Source organism: Lotus japonicus, chromosome 4 (genome assembly GCF_012489685.1).
Source record: "Lotus japonicus ecotype B-129 chromosome 4, LjGifu_v1.2".
Taxonomy (NCBI): Eukaryota; Viridiplantae; Streptophyta; class Magnoliopsida; order Fabales; family Fabaceae; genus Lotus; species Lotus japonicus.
The window spans coordinates 58,381,059-58,394,197 of NC_080044.1; the positions used below are offsets into that span (position 1 = coordinate 58,381,059).

Sequence of the window (13,139 nt, forward strand, 5' to 3'; positions counted from 1 at the left end):
TCGCGGAGCTAACGTAACGAGCTACAACTTTGAAAAAGAACTTTTGTGAAGTTTCGACTTTTGGGAGGGTCCCGCGATTGTCGGAAGCTGTTAGATGCGGCCGCTCAAGAACATCAAATTATCGACACAGTCTGCATTGAAAGGATCACACCTCAGGCTACAAGTCGCGAAATTTCAGTCTGATTGAGTCCAAGCGGAGCTAACTTAACGAGCTACAACTTTGAAAACTAAATTTTGTGAAGTTTCGACTTTTAGGAGTGTCCCGCGATTGTCGTAAGCTGTGAGATGGTGTTGCTCAAGAACATCAATTTCTCGACACTGTCTGCAATGAAAGGATCACACCTCAAGCTACAAGTTGCGAAATTTCAGTCTGATTGATGTCACGCGGAGCTAACTTAACGTGCTACAACTTTAAAAAAGAACTTTTGTGAAGTTTCGACTTTTAGGAGGGTCCCGCAATTGTCGGAAGCTGTTAGATGCGGCCGCTCAAGAACTTCAAATTATCGACACAGTCTGCAATGAAAGGATCACACCTCAGGCTACAAGTCGTGAAATTTCAGTCTGATTGAGGCCTCGCGGAGCTAACGTAACGAGCTACAACTTTGAAAAAGAAATTTTGTGAAGTTTCGACTTTTGGGAGGGTCCCGCGATTGTCGGAAGTTGTTAGATGCGGCCGCTCAAGAACATCAAATTCTCGACACAGTTTGCAATGAAAAGATCATACCTCATGCTACAAGTTGCGAAATTTCAGTCTGATTGAGGCCACGCGGAGCTAACTTAACGTGCTACAACTTTAAAAAAGAACTTTTGTGAAGTTTCAACTTTTAGGAGGGTCCCGCGATTGTCGGAAGCTGTTAGATGCGGCCGCTCAAGAACATCAAATTATCGACACAGTCTGCAATGAAAGGATCACACCTCAGGCTACAAGTCGTGAAATTTCAGTCTGATTGAGGCCTCGCGGAGCTAACGTAACGAGCTACAACTTTGAAAAAGAAATTTTGTGAAGTTTCGAATTTTTGGAGGGTCCCGCGATTGTCGGAAGTTGTTAGATGCGGCCGCTCAAGAACATCAAATTCTCGACACAGTCTGCAATGAAAGGATCACACCTCATGCTACAAGTCGCGAAATTTCAGTCTGATTGAGTCCTCGCGGAGCTAACGTAACGTGCTACAACTTTGAAAAAGAACTTTTGTGAAGTTTCGACTTTTGGGAGGGTCCCGCGATTGTCGGAAGCTGTTAGATGCGGCCGCTCAAGAACATCAAATTATCGACACAGTCTGCAATGAAAGGATCACACCTCAGGCTACAAGTCGCGAAATTTCAGTCTGATTGAGTCCAAGCGGAGCTAACTTAACGAGCTACAACTTTGAAAACTAAATTTTGTGAAGTTTCGACTTTTAGGAGTGTCCCGCGATTGTCGTAAGCTGTGAGATGGTGTTGCTCAAGAACATCAATTTCTCGACACTGTCTGCAATGAAAGGATCACACCTCAGGCTACAAGTTGCGAAATTTCAGTCTGATTGAGGCCACGCGGAGCTAACTTAACGTGCTACAACTTTAAAAAAGAACTTTTGTGAAGTTTCAACTTTTAGGAGGGTCCCGCGATTGTCGGAAGCTGTTAGATGCGGCCGCTCAAGAACATCAAATTATCGACACAGTCTGCAATGAAAGGATCACACCGCAGGCTACAAGTCGCGAAATTTCAGTCTGATTGAGGCCTCGCGGAGCTAACGTAACGAGCTACAACTTTGAAAAAGAAATTTTGTGAAGTTTCGAATTTTTGGAGGGTCCCGCGATTGTCGGAAGTTGTTAGATGCGGCCGCTCAAGAACATCAAATTCTCTACACAGTCTGCAATGAAAGGATCACACCTCATGCTACAAGTCGCGAAATTTCAGTCTGATTGAGTCCTCGCGGAGCTAACGTAACGAGCTACAACTTTGAAAAAGAACTTTTGTGAAGTTTCGACTTTTGGGAGGGTCCCGAGATTGTCGGAAGCTGTTAGATGCGGCTGCTCAAGAACATCAAATTATCGACACAGTCTGCAATGAAAGGATCACACCTCAGGCTACAAGTCGCGAAATTTCAGTCTGATTGAGTCCAAGCGGAGCTAACTTAACGAGCTACAACTTTGAAAACTAAATTTTGTGAAGTTTCGACTTTTAGGAGTGTCCCGCGATTGTCGTAAGCTGTGAGATGGTGTTGCTCAAGAACATCAATTTCTCGACACTGTCTGCAATGAAAGGATCACACCTCAGGCTACAAGTTGCGAAATTTCAGTCTGATTGAGGCCACGCGGAGCTAACTTAACGTGCTACAACTTTAAAAAAGAACTTTTGTGAAGTATCGACTTTTAGGAGGGTCCCGCGATTGTCGGAAGCTGTTAGATGCGGCCGCTTAAGAACTTCAAATTATCGACACAGTGTGCAATGAAAGGATCACACCTCAGGCTACAAGTCGTGAAATTTCAGTCTGATTGAGGCCTCGCGGAGCTAACGTAACGAGCTACAACTTTGAAAAAGAAATTTTGTGAAGTTTCGACTTTTGGGAGGGTCCCGCGATTGTCGGAAGTTGTTAGATGCGGCCGCTCAAGAACATCAAATTCTCGACACAGTTTGCAATGAAAGGATCACACCTCATGCTACAAGTTGCGAAATTTCAGTCTGATTGAGGCCACGCGGAGCTAACTTAACGTGCTACAACTTTAAAAAAGAACTTTTGTGAAGTTTCAACTTTTAGGAGGGTCCCGCGATTGTCGAAAGCTGTTAGATGCGGCCGCTCAAGAACATCAAATTATCGACACAGTATGCAATGAAAGGATCACACCTCAGGCTACAAGTCGCGAAATTTCGGTCTGATTGAGGCCTCGCGGAGCTAACGTAACGAGCTACAACTTTGAAAAAGAAATTTTGTGAAGTTTCGAATTTTTGGAGGGTCCCGCGATTGTCGGAAGTTGTTAGATGCGGCCGCTCAAGAACATCAAATTCTCGACACAGTCTGCAATGAAAGGATCACACCTCAGGCTACAAGTCGCGAAATTTCAGTCTGATTGAGTCCAAGCGGAGCTAACTTAACGAGCTACGACTTTGAAAACTAAATTTTGTGAAGTTTCGACTTTAAGGAGTGTCCCGCGATTGTCGGAAGCTGTGAGATGGTGCTGCTCAAGAACATCAATTTCTCGACACTGTCTGCAATGAAAGGATCACACCTCATGCTACAAGTTGCGAAATTTCAGTCTGATTGAGGCCACGCGGAGCTAACTTAACGTGCTAAAACTTTAAAAAAGAACTTTTGTGAAGATTCAACTTTTAGGAGGGTCCCGCGATTGTCGGAAGTTGTTAGATGCGGCCGCTCAAGAACATCAAATTCTCGACACAGTCTGCAATGAAAGGATCACACCTCATGCTACAAGTCGCGAAATTTCAGTCTGATTGAGTCCTCGCGGAGCTAACGTAACGAGCTACAACTTTGAAAAAGAACTTTTGTGAAGTTTCGACTTTGGGGAGGGTCCCGAGATTGTCGGAAGCTGTTAGATGCGGCCGCTCAAGAACATCAAATTATCGACACAGTCTGCAATGAAAGGATCACACCTCAGGCTACAAGTCGCGAAATTTCAGTCTGATTGAGTCCAAGCGGAGCTAACTTAACGAGCTACAACTTTGAAAACTAAATTTTGTGAAGTTTCGACTTTTAGGAGTGTCCCGCGATTGTCGTAAGCTGTGAGATGGTGTTGCTCAAGAACATCAATTTCTCGACACTGTCTGCAATGAAAGGATCACACCTCAGGCTACAAGTTGCGAAATTTCAGTCTGATTGAGGCCACGCGGAGCTAACTTAACGTGCTACAACTTTAAAAAAGAACTTTTGTGAAGTTTCGACTTTTAGGAGGGTCCCGCGATTGTCGGAAGCTGTTAGATGCGGCCGCTCAAGAACTTCAAATTATCGACACAGTCTGCAATGAAAGGATCACACCTCAGGCTACAAGTCGCGAAATTTCAGTCTGATTGAGTCCTCGCGGAGCTAACGTAACGAGCTACAACTTTGAAAAAGAAATTTTGTGAAGTTTCGAATTTTTGGAGGGTCCCGCGATTGTCGGAAGTTGTTAGATGCGGCCGCTCAAGAACATCAAATTCTCGACACAGTCTGCAATGAAAGGATCACACCTCAGGCTACAAGTCGCGAAATTTCAGTCTGATTGAGTCCAAGCGGAGCTAACTTAACGAGCTACAAATTTGAAAACTAAATTTTGTGAAGTTTCGACTTTTAGGAGTGTCCCGCGATTGTCGTAAGCTGTGAGATGGTGTTGCTCAAAAACATCAATTTCTCGACACTGTCTGCAATGAAAGGATCACACCTCAGGCTACAAGTTGCGAAATTTCAGTCTGATTGAGGCCACGCGGAGCTAACATAACGTGCTACAACTTTAAAAAAGAACTTTTGTGAAGTTTCGACTTTTAGGAGGGTCCCGCGATTGTCGGAAGCTGTTAGATGCGGCCGCTCAAGAACTTCAAATTATCGAAACAGTGTGCAATGAAAGGATCACACCTCAGGCTACAAGTCGTGAAATTTCAGTCTGATTGAGGCCTCGCGGAGCTAACGTAACGAGCTACAACTTTGAAAAAGAAATTTTGTGAAGTTTCGACTTTTCGGAGGGTCCCGCGTGTAAGGCCCAAGTTTTTAAGCTTATGCTAAGTGAATAAACTTCTTATTCACGATTAGGGTTGATGTAATGTGAAGGGAAACCTGAACGAAAGTTATTTAAATGAAATATATTTATGAAGGAGAAAGTTCAGGAAAAGTTCAAGGATTGCATAAGGATCGATAAAAGTTAAAGCACGATCGTTTTACGCTTAAACCTAGGTCAGAAACCCTAGTATATAGCTAGATTTCACTTTTAGGCACGTTGGCAGTTAATTCCAAAAATCTTCAGAGTAATATTAGAATTTCTCTTTTTCCATATATCAACATCGTTTCGAGGCGAAACTCTAGGATCTACGAACGTCCGATTCCGATCATCGAAAGTTTGCCGAAACCGAATCCCTGGTTTTTCAAAACCCTAGAATTCAACCGTCAATGAAGACTTTTTCTATTCAAAGCTTCAAATGAATATTCTACACGCGTACACCCATTTCTCTTGATGATTTCAATCTTTCTTCAGAAGGAAGTTTTCCATTCCGACATTCGATGCAAAAAGCAACTTATCGGGTAAAATAATTTTACACCGACTTTGCATCGACTTTGCATTAGTTGCCAAAAATACAAGGAGACATCTTGTTAGTTTTGGAATTCTTTCGCCAAAACATATCTTTTAATTCATGAAGAATGACGCCGGAAAAATCAGATTCGCGAAACTTTCATTTTCCCGCGAATTACCATTTTCTATATATAGCCAAGAAAGGAAGAAAAAACACAATTTTCCACCATTTTCCCCACCCAAACCCGCGGCCAAGAACAAGGAAGAAGGAGGAGGTGATTTTGTTCAATCTTTGCTTGATCGTTGATCCGATAGTTTCTACTTCAAGGCTTCGAGGTATAGTCGCTAATCCTTACCTCTGATCGCTTTTTCCATAGCTTTTCTGTAGAGTTTTCTGAGCTGATAGTTTATGGGTTTTTGCAAAACTATCCTGAAAATTTCATTTCTGATTCTAAACCTCTTCCTTATGTGCCCAAGATCACTTCTGCCGGGTTAGATTTTCCGTTATGTCGCCGGAATTCCGCCGGGATCAATTTTAGCCCAAAATACCCATTTTTAGAGTTTTTGGTGTAAAGCTTCAACCTTTAGGCTGAGAACTATCGCTTTAGCTTAGTGCTAGTAGGATTAGTTGTCATAAACGTCGTTAGTAACGTCCCTGCAAAATTTAGTTTTTGGGATTTCAGTTTTGAAATTTCTAAGTTAAAAATCATGACCAAAATACCCCTGCGACAGTTTTCGATCCGATAATTTTTCCGAGTTTAGAATACCCTTAGTTACGGCTTATGAGAGCATAGGAACCAAGTTTGATCGAAGAAAAATCGAATCCCACAATTACCAATAGTGGCCGAACCCTATTCAGGGGGAAGGAGGAAATTTCCTTTTCCGAAAACTCGTTCTTTCGCGCTAGATTATCGTACCTTAGAGTATAGATTACCTCGAGTAACCTTAGTAAGTATCGATAGCTTAGTTTCCGATAGATTCTGATAGTATTCTGTGGTTTCATTGTAAAGGTGCTTTTGAGGATTTCTCGGAGGAGCAACACTTTGAGTGCGAGGAAGCGCTTGACGATCGTACTGGAGAACCTACAGGTGAGGGCTTCTCACTGAATCTCTAGTTAATGCTTAGGGTCGATGTTATCGACATTGTTTACTGTTTATGCACTGGATTGTGTGTGATTGGAAAATGTTTTCTGAGGCTTCGGCTGACAATGTAGATGATGCATCTACTGAATGTTTTTGATGAGTGAATGACATGCTAAGTGCTAATTGGGTAATTTAGGATGTGTGATGCATGCCTTATATGCTAAGTGCTATGTGGTTATTGCTTATTATGTTGTTATATGACATGTTGATTGATTATGATGAGTTAATTCTGCTTTTGCACTATAATCTGAGATTCTGAATCGTGAGAATAGCGGGCAGGTCATGCCGATTTTTATTTGAGAGTTTGGAGAAAGTTTGAAAGGACGAATGAGATTCGGGCCTTGTTGTGGTGTTGTATGGATCGAGACATTCTCTGGAGTCATTTGGGGATTAGGAGATCCCGAGAACTTATAGGAATTGCGATAAGACTAAAAAGGATATTATTTTGAAAAGAAAATTCATAAGACATTAAACAACCTCTAAATCTTTAAGTAAGGGTAATAATCTCGAAAGGAGGCTTTGGATGCAAATCATAGTTTTGGAAAACGAGGAGTGTCGTCGGATCCAAGTGTTGAGTCTGTTGTTGTTGTGCTGTTGGAGCAGCGTTTGTTGTTGTGCTGTTGGAGCAACGATGTTGTTGGGCTATCCTGGGGATAAGCCCGGGAAACCGTTAGTTTCCGAGAGTATGATACTCTGTGCTCGTTGAGCAGTTGTGACCATCGGATTGAGATGAGTCGGATGATTTGGAGATCATCGTGGGTATGTGTTGTTGTGAAGTGAGTCTTTTGTCGCAGAATCGACTTTACCTTAGGGTAAGCTTTTAGAGACTTTAATTTACCTAGAACACGTGGCGACGTGTCGAGTGAGATCGGAGACGTTGTTTGACTAATCATCCTGCATCCATGCAACATTAATGGGGTATTAACACAGGATGTACTCTGGACCTCGTCGGATTCCAAAATGGTCATAAGACCCGGATTTCCGTGATAGAGCGTCTGTAGACGTCTCTTGTAGCAGACCGAAATGGCAGACCTACGGGTTACGGCTGATCTGACTACCGTTGTTGTTGGAGTAAGAGGCACGCGGGCCGAAATGGCACCACCGTGGCTGGTGAAGGGCTGATCCGTTGATGTCCATCCGTTCCGGATTGCATATTGGTTGACTGGGTTAACCTGCATATCATTTCATGCAACATGCATACTAACTTAGTTGCTGAGTGTGATTGCTATTTGATAATCTTACTTGGAACATGTTAAGTGTTATTATTGTCGTTATGTTTTTGTGGAATATGCAACCCTAGGATGTTATCTCTAGTTATAAGCCTAAGTGGCTATCTATTACTTGTACCTATTGGGTTTATTATCTACATAGTTCTTTAGAGTTGACCCTCGCATCTTCTGTGTGTGTTTTGGCGGACAACGCCTTTTGTCAGATGAACATTGCAGATTGGTTCGCAATGGTCCACCCTTCGGGGGGGATTAGGTACGAGATGATCGATCAGGACGACCCCGGATCGTGGGTGGTTGACCCCGCGAGCCACCGAGCGAAGTATTCGGGGCGCATCATGGAGGACCACGTGGACAGTGGAGGACTCTTGAGGTCAGGAGTGTTGAGGCGATGCTCTATCAGCTTCAACTTGCCACCGGGCGTTCACTGTGGACCAGGTCTCGGAGGAGCACCGCCGCCACCGTCATCTTCAGAGGAGGAGGATCCCTCAGAGGAGATTCCAGTGGGAGTGCCTCCGACAGGGTCTAGTGCACCCTCCGTTGCGATCATTGATGATCAGGGTTCGGGCCCTAAGCCCGTGAGTCCAGCATCGAAGCGCATCTCGGTTGCGAAGGGAGGACGGATAGGGTTGGTAGACTTGGTCGTTCTGGATTCTGATTCAGACGACGATCATGCTAGCACATTGTTTTGGGTGTTGGTATGAGCTCCTCGAGTTAGGATTAGTGTAGGAGTAGAGTTTTAGCTCTGACAGTCTTGCTTCATTTGTTACTTAGGGGACAGGGTAGATCCGCCTATAGCTTTTTGTGTGGTTTCCTTACGGGAATCACAGAGAGTTGGTTGGACTTAGGATGTAAGGCCCTAAGTTCAACTTGGAACAAATTTTATGGAAGTTTGAATAAAATTGAAGTTTTAGTTAATGTTTGATAGCTGGCAGATTAGAACTGTCAACTTGGGTGAATTTTTAGAGGGTCTTAACGACTTCATTTGGAAACACTTCCTTCATGAGAGTTGTAGCCCTTCAAGTCTAGAAAATTCTCCAAGTGGTTTCGCGTCGATCCGATATCTGTAGCTCCAGATATCCCCGTTTTAGTGAACGCAGTTCCGGCTGTACAGTGCCAGCAGAATTATTGCATTGTTTTCTTCTAAGTCCGTATTTAATTATGAATTTACCTTTGAGGGCTTAGGTTTTAGTAAGTTTCAGGTCTGATTAGGTAATTAGACTGGTGGGTTAAGGTTGGACTTGGGTCGGGCTTGTGGAAAACCAAACCCTAGCCCACTTGTGGGTTGCATGGGATTTTAGTCAAGGGGGGGAAACCCTATTCTTTCACAATCAGAAAACAGAGATACACTACAGCACCTTCACATGAAAAACAAAGAGAGAGCAGAAGAGAGAAAAGAGAGAACGTGTGAGAGAAGAGAAGGGAGCCGCCGCCCAAGCCACCACCATTGTCGCAGGTCGCGCGTGGGAGAAGAGGAGAGAAACCAGAACCTTGCTCTTCACTTTCATCTTTTCTTCAAGCCTAAGGACAAAGGTAAGGGCTGGTCCTAGGAGGGGTAGATTATAGGGATCTTTGCCATGCTTTACCATGAATCATATTGAGTTGTAGATGTTTTTCTCATGAGGTTTGTGTGATGTGCTTGCTGGAAATTTATCATGAAGCTATGTATGGCTATGCTGTAATTATTATCTCTCTTATGAACATAAGACAATATGCCAAATGAATGGTAGTTGCCACGGGAACTGTACAGAAGAAGGGTAGTTTATCTAGGTAGTATAGCCATGTTTTGTTGATTTTGAGGGCTGTTCCATTACGTTCTGCTATTGTGTTTGCTGCTGGAAATTTGTACCATGAAATACATGCCTAATAACCTTCAATTAATGTGCTTGCTATTGTGCTATGATCTCATGCATAAATCCCATGACGACTTGCTAATTTTGGACCATGTTATGCTTGTTTTCAACATGACTATAGTGAATATTTGAGTTCTGGAAATTTAAGCATGATATATGATATATGATATGTGGTTCTTGCTGCTGGAATATGGTTTAAAACTCTGGGACTGGAATGGTTGAAAAATTAATTTGAAGGCAAAAGTATCTCTGCCAGTTTCCTGTACTGGACAGCGAGTTTCGGAGCTTAATATCACCTAATTCGGGGTCTCAAATGAAAAAGGGATAAACTGGAAAATTGTAGATTTTCGAATTGGCTTTCTATGCATATAAAGAACATAATTTTTGGTCTAGTAATGAGGTCTGGAGGTCGATCTTAGTGACTGTTGCACCTGCTGTTCTTCCAGTACCGGACAGCAAGTTTTAAGGCCTAATATCACCTAATTCTAGATCTCAAATGGAAAAGTGATAAACTATAACAGTGTAGAGTTTCGAATTATCTTTCCATTCATGTATCACGTGAAATTTGTGGCTAAGTATTGCGGTCTGTAGATCAGTTTTAGTACACGCTGCACCTGTTGTCCAAAAACACTAAATTTGAGAAATTGTTGGAAATGATAGTAACATGTGATTAGGGACATTTGTGAGATTTTTATATGATGATATCTGTAAACTGAGCCTCTGGAATTTGTAAATAATTTGTGAATTTGGGAGGCCCTGATTATTTCTATGCTTTGCATGAAGTTTAGTTGTGACTTGTTTAGGAGGTCCCTCACCCAGCTGTAATTCCTCCTAGTGTGACTGTTATTTCTTGATGTTGTAATCTGATATGATATTAACTCATAAGACTCTAGGATTGACATTAGAGCCTTAAACACCAAGAGAATGAATTTATAACTCGCTTGCAAGTGAAATTAATTAATTTACGGACATAGGTCGGGTAGACTATGGTCCATGAGAACGATGGGCTTGCACGCGAGGGAGATTTTGGGTCGACTGCGGTCACCCGTGATTTTTGTGGATCATTGCGGCTCCACGTGTTTGGTTGACTGCGGTCACCGTGATTTTTGTGGATCATTGCGGCTCCACGTGTTTGGTTGACTGCGGTCACCGTGATTACCGTGCCTCTGCGGAAGCACGAAGATGGCCATGGAAGTGTTTGGCGGGTTGTGTGAAGTGAGATTCCGTTAGTAACTGACTCTTTCCCATAAAAGACATATAATGTACTTATATTATATATGTTGTTGTTGATTTTGTCATTATCATTCTTTTTGTTGGACCTGACCCTGCTTGTTTGCTATGTGTTTATTTGGGGGGGGTAGATGGTCGTGAAGATAATGGCGATGACTCATTCTTGGGAGTTGATGCTACGTGACGTGCCAATACCGGAGGACGACTACACTTCAGAGGAAGAGGAAGAGGAAGAGGCTAAGGAATAGGGTTTGGGTTGAGAGTCTTTTGTTTTCTGTTGGGGTTGAGAGTTTCCGAAGTGTTGGTATCGCACAATTTTATTGCTTAAATTCGAATGAACAAGTTTTGATGTAATCTTTATTTTCATTCAGGCCTTTGATTCGTACTCTTTACAGTTGGTTATTTAAAAAGTTTTACGATGTTGGTTACTTCCGCGTGTTTTTGGAAAGGTTATGTTTCAAGAGTTTTCGTAAAATGAAAGGTTTGTCATTAATTGAAGATTAATTAATTGAACGACGAAAATTCCTTGTGAAAATGGATATTCGGTTTTCCGTGACGCACGAGAAATCGGGGCGTTACATTGTGGTATCAGAGCTCCGGTTGAGAAACCAGAGCACTAAGGGTTTTGGGTTTACGAGTTTCCGAACTCGTTGGTGTTTTTGTTTTTGTTAAAGATGTTTTCAAAGCTTCACTGTGAGATTGGGTAGACTTGTTTGCTAAGATGTTTGCTTGGCTGTGAGATTGTCTGTAGTTAGTATCATTGCCGTGATACTTGAGACTAAGTGTTTGATTATATTAAGATGTTTGAACTCTGAGATCGATTGATGGAATGTCAATCGAAGGAAGAGTGGGCTTTGGAATCCCTTTTGCGCCCCAAGGTGTACGCCTGTGTGCGTTTGTGTGCACCTGTGCTATTGGTAAAGAAGAAGGATGGGAAGTCCAGATTGTGTGTGGATTACCGGCAGCTGAATAAGGTGACAGTGAAGAACCGATATCCGATGCCTCGGATAGACGACTTGATGGATCAACTTAGAGGAGCGGTGATCTTCTCGAAGATAGACCTTAAGTCAGGATACCATCAGATCCGAGTCAAGGAATCGGACATCCAGAAGACCGCATTCAGGACCCGATACGGGCATTATGAATACCTTGTGATGCCGTTTGGGGTTACTAATACACCCGCGGTGTTTATGGACTACATGAATAGAGTGTTCAGGCCATTCCTGGACAAGTTCGTGGTGGTGTTTATTGATGATATTTTGATTTACTCGAAGAGTAAGGAAGAACACGAAGAGCATTTGCGTCAAGTGCTAGGAGTATTGCGGGAGAAGGAGCTATATGCTAACGGCTCGAAGTGTGAATTCTGGATGGAGGAGGTGAAGTTCCTAGGTCATGTCATATCAAGTCAGGGTGTGGCTGTTGACCCTAGCAAGATCGAGACGATTCTGTCATGGGAGCAACCAAAGACAGCAAGCGACATCAGAAGCTTTGTTGGGCTTGCTGGCTACTATAGGCGATTCGTCAAAGATTACGCAAAGTTGACTTCGCCGTTGACCCAGTTGACAAAGAAGAATCAACCGTTTGCGTGGACGGAGAAGTGTGAGGCTAGTTTCCAGGAGTTCAAGAAGCGGCTGACCACCGCGCCCATACTAGCTTTGCCTAAGGAAGGAGAACCTTATGACGTGTACTGTGATGCGTCACACAATGGTTTGGGTTGTGTAATGATGCAAGATAAGAAAGCAATTGCCTATGCTTCAAGGCAGTTGAAGACTCATGAGAAGAACTACCCCACACATGACTTGGAGTTGGCTGCCATAGTTTATGCTCTCAAGATTTGGAGACACTACCTCTATGGCAGTACGTTCACGATCTACAGCGATCATAAGAGTTTAAAGTACTTATTTGATCAGAAGGATCTGAACATGAGGCAGCGGAGGTGGATGGAATTCCTTCAGGACTATGAGTTCACTCTACAGTACATCCGGGGAAAAACAATGTCGTAGCCGACGCTCTCAGTCGGAAGGCTATACATGTGTCCTCAATGATGGTCAAGGAGTTAGAACTGTTGGAGGCTTTCCGAGATCTGAGCTTGGACGTTAAGCTCGCACCAGGAAGACTGAGTTTCGGAATGGTGACGGTGTCAAGTGGACTCTTGGAAGAGATCAAGACTAGACAAGAGACTGATGAAGGGATAGCTGAGTGGCGAGACCGTGTGACTCAGGGAAAGGCACCAGAGTTCTCTATTGGGAACGACAATATTCTGCGATGCAAGGGACGGATATGTGTGCCTAACGATGTAGAGATGAGAAGATTGATCCTAGATGAAGGGCACAAGGTAGGTTGAGTATCCATCCCGGAATGAACAAGATGTATCAGGACTTGAAACTTCACTTCTGGTGGCCTGGGATGAAGAAGCAGGTTGCTGAGTATGTTTCTACTTGCTTGACATGTCAGAAAGCGAAGGTAGAGCATCAGAAGCCCGCAGGGAAGCTGCA

General features: G+C 43.2%; 1 long non-coding RNA gene across 1 annotated transcript; it reads left to right on the forward strand.

Annotated features, from left to right (window-relative positions):
* Positions 1–8,906: 8,906 nt before the first annotated feature.
* LOC130716079 (uncharacterized) lies at positions 8,907–11,072 on the forward strand. The gene is made up of 2 exons (XR_009011857.1): positions 8,907–9,094; positions 10,776–11,072. It is a non-coding gene; the product is annotated as an uncharacterized LOC130716079 (long non-coding RNA).
* Positions 11,073–13,139: the final 2,067 nt, after the last annotated feature.